The sequence below is a fragment of the Piliocolobus tephrosceles genome, chromosome 2, assembly GCF_002776525.5.
Source record: "Piliocolobus tephrosceles isolate RC106 chromosome 2, ASM277652v3, whole genome shotgun sequence".
In the NCBI taxonomy this organism is placed as follows: Eukaryota; Metazoa; Chordata; class Mammalia; order Primates; family Cercopithecidae; genus Piliocolobus; species Piliocolobus tephrosceles.
The window spans coordinates 663034-670086 of NC_045435.1; the positions used below are offsets into that span (position 1 = coordinate 663034).

The 7053-nt window shown below is 38.5% G+C and overlaps 1 protein-coding gene across 5 annotated transcripts in view; it reads right to left on the minus strand.

Moving 5' to 3' along the window:
* The window catches only part of LOC113219509 (nectin-3), a 118741-nt gene that overhangs the window by 95535 nt on the left and 16153 nt on the right, over positions 1 to 7053 (minus strand). The gene's annotated exons all lie outside the window — the stretch shown is intronic.

Sequence of the window (7053 nt, forward strand, 5' to 3'; positions counted from 1 at the left end):
CTACTGCACTAAATTTGGCATAGTACCCACAACAACAGTAGTGATAACATGAACAAAAACAGGGAAGATGTTCAGACTTGCACTCTGCTCAAAGGTCCTAGAATCAGTGTTAGTTCAGATGTATTTTTTTCTTCTTTGTTCTAAATCCAGATAACTTTACAGATTAAAACCAAAGAAAAGGACAATTATAAACCCAATAGGTTTCACCTTCCTCATCTAGAAAAGGAAGAATCTAGACTAGAAAAGTGGTTTTCAAATTGATCTCCATGTTCAATTCTACTAATGTAACTCAAGGAAGAGGTGGGGGAAAGTACTACAAAAGAGAATTTCAAAGCACAAGGCTTACAGCTTCTATCAGAGCAGCTTCACTTTTATACATGTAAAATTTTTATATATGTCTATTAGTCCATTTTCATGATGTTGATAAAGACATACCCGAGACTGGACAATTTACAAAAGGAAGAGGTTTAATGGAGAACTCACAGTTCCATTGGGCTGGAGAAGCCTCACAATCAGAGAGGAAGGCAAGGAGTAAAGTCACATCTTACATGGATGACAGCAGGGATAGAGAGCTTGTGCAAGGAATCTCCCCTTTTTAAAACCATCAGATCTTGAGACTTATTCACTATCATGAGAACAGCACAGGAAAGACCTGCCCCCATGATTCAATTACCTCCCACTAGGTCCCTCACACAACATGTAGGAAATTCAAGATGAGATTTGGGTGGGGACACAGCCAAACCATATCATTCAGTGTCTGGCCCCTCCCAAATCTCATGTCTTCCCATTTTGAAACCAATCATGCCTTCCCAACATTCCCCCAAATCCTTAACTCATTTCAGCATTAACTCAAAAGTCCACAGTCCAAAGTCTCATTTGAGACAAGGCAAATCCCTTCTGCCTATGAGCCTGTAAAATCAAAATCAAGTTAGTTACTTCCTAGATACAATGGAGGTACAGTTAATGGATAAATACAGTCATTCCAAATGAGATACTGGCCAAAACAAAGGGGCTACAGGCCCCATTCAAGTCCAAAATCCAGTAGGGCAGGCAAATCTTTTTAAAGCTCCAAAATGATCTCCTTTGACTATATGTCTCACATTCAGGTCACGATGACACAGGAGATGTGCTCCCATGGTCTTGGGAAGCTCCGCCCCTGTGGCTTTGCAGGGTACAGCCTCCCTCGTGGCTTTCATGGGCTGGCATTGATTGAATGTCTGCAGCTTTTCCAAGCGAACGGTGCAAGCTGTCGGTGGATCTACAGTTCTGGGGTCTGGAGGACAGTGGCCCTCTTCTCACAGCCCCACTAGGTGGTATCCCAGTATGGACTCTGTGGGGGAGATCCAACCCTACATTTCCCTTCTGCGCTGCCCTAACAGAGATTCTCTGTGAGGAACCCAACCCAGCAACAAACATTTGCCTGGGCATCCAGGCCTTTCCATACATCTTCTGAAATCTAGGTGGAGGTCCCTAAACCTGAATTCTTGATTTCTGTGCACCTGCAAGCGCAACAACATGTGGAAGCTGCCAAGGCTTGGGGCTTCCACCCTCTGAAGCAACAGCCTGAGCTGTACCTTGGCCACTTTTAGTCATGGCTGGAGCGGCTGGGACACAGGATACTAGGTCCTAGACTGCATACAGCAGAGGGACCCTGGGCCCAGCCCATGAAACCATTTTTCTTCCTAAACCTCCAGGCCTGTGATGGGAGGGAGGGGCTGCTGTAGAGGTCTCTGACATGGCCTGGAGACATTTTCTCCATTGTCTTGATGATTAACATTTGGCTCATCATTACTTAAGCAAATGTCTGCAGCCAGCTTGAATTTCTCCTCAGAAAATGGGATTTTCTTGTCTATCATATTGTCAAGCTGCAAATTTTCCAAACTTGCATGGTCTGTTTTCCTTTTAAAACTAAATGCCTTTAATAGCACCCAAGTCACCTCTTGAATGCTTTGCTGCCTAGAAATTTCTTCCACCAGATACTCTAAATCAACTCTCTCAACCTCAAAGTTCCACAAATCTCTAGGGTAGGGGCAAAATGCTGCCAGAATCTTTGCAGAAACATGACAAGAGTCACCTTTGCTCCAGTTTCCAATAGGTTCCTCATCTCCATCTGAGACCACCTCAGCTTGGATTTTACTGTCCATATCATTATCAGCATTTTGGGCAAAACTATTCAACAAGTCTCTAGGAAGTTTCAAACTTTTCCACATTTTCCTGTCTTCTTCTGAGCCCTCCAAACTGTTCCAACCTCTGCCTGGTACCCAGTTCCAAAGTCACTTTCACATTTTCAGGTATCTTTTCAGTAATGCCCCACTCTACTGACACCAACTTACTGTATTAGTTTGTTTTCACGGTGCTGATAAAGACATACCCGAGACTGAGCAATTTACAAAGTAAAGAGGCTTAATGGAGAACTCACAGTTTCAGGTGGCCTGGGAAGCCTCACAAATCACAGTCGAAGGCAACAAGGAGCAAGTCACATCTTACATGGATGGCTACAGGCATAGAGAGCTTGTGCAGAGAAACTCTCTGTTGTAAAACCATCAGATCTCATGAGACTTATTCACTACCACAAGGAGATCACAGGAAAGACCTGCCCCCATGATTCATTACCTCCCATTGGGTCCCTCTCACAACACATGGGAATTCAAGATGAGATTCGGGTGAGAACACCACTAAACCATATCAATACGTAAAACTGTTGAAAAAAGTAAGGGTAAGGGAACAGGAAGGAGTCTTTTTCTGCACTATTTGGCAACTTGTTCTTTCATCTGCCTTCTGAACAGAAGCTGATCAAATGTAGACCCCAGAAATGTATACTATAATACTATAATCCAACCACACTCTTTTCTTCCATCATAATTTCCATTAAGTACCTCAACAGCAAATATTCATTAGCCTTCGAATCTCTTTAAGTTCTTCAATATATAACTCAATATAACACGAAATCTTTTTTGAAAAGCAACTTTAGGTTCCTTTCTTTCATCGACTCCAAGATGAAGATTTCACCCCCAATGTCTCTAAATTAGAGACATAGGTGGTCTATGTATATGCAAACTTGTTTATTATTCATAGTGGCATGACTAATAGTATGTAACACTTACAACTTATGACTTTTAAGTCAATGAGAACCCTATGTTCCACTAATTTCTTCTGGTATGATGAGGACAGCACCAGAATGAAAACTTACAGAATGGCTATTAGAGCCTTGTAAGAAAAATCTCAGTGACTATTGTCTTTTGTGTACTAATGAGTTAACATAGCAAGCATAATGGCTATCCTTGAAAAAAAAAAAAGCCTTCCTGCAAAATTAGCCCTTAACTGGCATTGGTGAACTTAGATTTGGGGAGGGGTTCTACTATTAACTGATGATAGTTCACTCTTTGTTCAAATATGGTTTATGCTGAATAACTACTTTCCTTCTAGGAGTCTGGAATATGGGTATATGTTAGGCAGGGAGTACCCTCATTATCAGCCCCAAATGAAAACTCTGTTCACTGGGTCACTAGTCTCTAAAGAGCTTCTGTGGTTGGTAACATTTCATAAATGTCACAACTTGTTCCTGAGGGAACTGAATCCATCTTGTGTGACTCTGGAAAAGGACTGTGGAATCTTGTTCCTGGTTTTTCCAAGACTTTGCCTCAGACCCACTGCTGACTGTGCTTGGTATCCTTTATATGTCATAAATCATAGCCTTGCTTATGACTCTTCTGAGTCCTGTAAGGCCCCAGAGAATTACTGAATCTGAGGGTAGTCTTGGTGATCTTTTAACGTATATTTTATGAAAGACAGCATCAAATAACTCCTCATAGCACTGAGGAAAAAGCACAGAAAGGCAAAAAGCAATACAAAAAAGTAAGACTCCGAATATTAAAAATAAGAGTACCTTAAATATTATCCACTTAAATTTCCATTTTCATGTATGCACACAAATTATGATGATTTTTAAAACTATGCCTATGGGTGAAATATTGACAAGTATAAAAGTATAGTAAATATGAAATAAGTCAATACACATAAAATAAAAATTACAAGTGATATAAAATTATTGTCATAGTGTTTTGTTTTGTCTTTTCCTTCCTTGTATGAAATAAAAGTATAGTAAATATAAAATAAGTCAAAATATGTAAAATAAAAATTATAAGTGATACAAAAGTATTGTCAGTTTGTTTTTGTTTTCTTTTCCTTTCCTTAATAAAATCATATCTTTTAATCAATGACAATTTATATCCAATGAAATAAAGTAATTGTCACATTTTGGTATCCTAAAGCAGATCAGCATCTACAGAATAAGTGTTTCACATAAGTGACAAGTCAATGCAAGTTATGACACACTAAAAACAGACTAAGAGAGGTTTTAAAACAATTGTTTACATTGTTTTTACATTCCATCCACTATCTAAATATTTAAATGTTTTAGTTACATGAATTAATATGTATAACTCTCAAAGTTTCTAAAAAGGCAATAATATAAACATTTTTTCATTTCATTTGGTTTAAGAGATACATAAGGCCAGGCACGGTGGTTCATGCCTGTAATCCCAGCACTTTTGGAGGCTGAGGCAGGCGGATCACCTGAGGTTAGAAGTTCGAGGCCAGCCTGGCTAACACGGTGAAACCCCGTTTCTAATTTAAAAAAATTATCCGGGAGTGGTGGCACGTGCCTGTAATCCTAGTTACTTAGGAGGCTGGGGTAAGAGAACCGCTTGAACCCGGAAGGCGGAGGTTGCAGTGAGCTGAGACCACGCCATTGCACTTCAGCTTAGGTAACATTGCGCAACAAGAGTGAAACTCCGTCTCAAAAAAAAAAAAAAAAAAATCAAAAAACCACACACATAATACTTAGCTTCTAATCTTGTGCATGAACACCTTTAAAATACATTCACACTATGGAAATGTGTACATTATCAATGTATCGCCTCTCAGCTCCAAATGCATCCTTCTGTATATGCTCTGTGATAAAATGGAATTCCTTTAAGTATTTCTCCTTTAATGTGAACAGTGTTGCATTGTCTTGGGAGAGGGGACTGAAAAGATATTTCAGGAGGAAGAGTCTATTAGAACTAATACAACAGTTCATCAGGGTTGAAGAATACAAAATCAATACACAAAATTCAACTGCATTTCTAAAGACTAGGAATAAACAATCCAAAAATGAAATTAAGAAAGCAATGCCACTGACAATACCAACAAAAGTAAATATGAAAAAACTCAACAATGTAAAGTTTACACTGAAAATTATGAAACTATGTTAAAAGAAATTAAAGAAAGCCTAAATTAATGTAAACTTATCCCATGTTCATGTATCAACAGACTTAATACTGTTAAAATGGCAACAGTCTCCAAACTAATCTACAGATTCAACATACTCTCTTATCCAAATCCTACCTGGCACAATTGCTGAAATTGACAAATTAAACCTGAAATTTATTGAAAACTAAAGAGTCTAGTAATAACCAAACAAACTTGAAAAAATAAAATTGGAGGACGAACACTGCCCAATTTCAAGACTCTCTTCAAAACTACAGTGATTAAAACTGTATGACTGAAACTAATCAAAATTGTGTGACACTAGAATAAGATATATGAATCAACAGAACAGTACTGAGTCCAGAAATAAACCATCACATTTATCATCAATTTATTTTTGAAGAGTACCAAGTCAATTCAGTGGAGGAAAGAATAATCTTTTCAACACATGTTCCTGCAACAACTAGATATCCATATTAAAAAATGATGTTAGACTCTTTCTTTCCACCATATACAAAATTTATATCAAAATGGATCATAGAGCTGAATATAAGAGGTAAAACTAAAAAATTCACCATCAATCTGACTAGTACTATAATTACTAAAATGTTAAATCTGTAATTAAAAATCCTTCCCTTAAAAAGAAAACTACATGCTCAGATGAATTCTGCAAAACAAAGAAAAAAGTTATCAATCTTAAACTCTTACACAAGACAAAAAAAAAAAAAAGATGAACACTTCCCAACTTTTTAATGAGTCCAGCATAGCCCTGACACCAAAAGATGGCAAAAGCATTTTAAGAAAGAAAAATCTGAGGCCAATGCAATTCATTAACATAGGTGGAAAGAAAACAAAACAGCAAACAGAATCCAGTGATATAATAAAGGATATATTCATCAAAAATAAACTGAGATTACTCCAGAAACACAATAATGGTTTAATATTTTTATAAATGTAATTCACCATCAGTAGAGCTGTATAGGAGAAGCATGTTGGGCCCATAGGATGTAATTTACCACATTATTTTAAAAATGGGGAAAAAATCATATCCTCAACTTAACATTTGATAAAATTAAGTACCCAGTCACGATAAAAATTCTTGGAAAAAATGGGAACAGAAAGAAACTCCCTGCTTTAGTCCATTTTGTGTTGCAATAAAGGAATACCTGAGACTGGGTAACTTATAAAGAAAAAAGGTTTATTTGGCTCACAATTCTGACACCTGAAAAAGTTTAGGACCGGGTATCTGATGAGAGCCTTAGGACACTTTTATTCATGCAGAAGGCAAAGGACAGATGGTGTGTGCAGAGATCACATGGCAAGAGGGGAAGCAACAAAGTTAGAGAGGAGGTGCCAGACTCTTTTTAACAACCAGCTCTTGCAGAAATTAATAAGAGTGAGAACTCACTCATCTTCCTCTACCACCCAAGGGAGAGCATTACTCTATTCATCAGGGGATCTGCCCTACAACAAAAACACCTTCCAACAGACCCCACCTCCAACCCTGAGGATCAAATTTCAACATGAGGCTTGGCAGAGTCAAATATCCAAAACTATAGTACCTCCCTAACCTGAGAAAAAGGCTTCTTCTGCCAGGCACAGTGGCTCACACCTGTAATCCCAACACTTTGGGAGGCTGAGGCAGGTGGACTGCTCGAGGTCAGGAGTTCAAGACAAGCCTGCCCAACATGGTGAAACACCATCTCTACTAAAAACAGAAAAATTTGCTGGGCGTGATGGCGGGCGCCTGTAATCCCAGCTACTCAGGAGACTGAGGCAGGAGAATCACTTGAACCCGGGAGT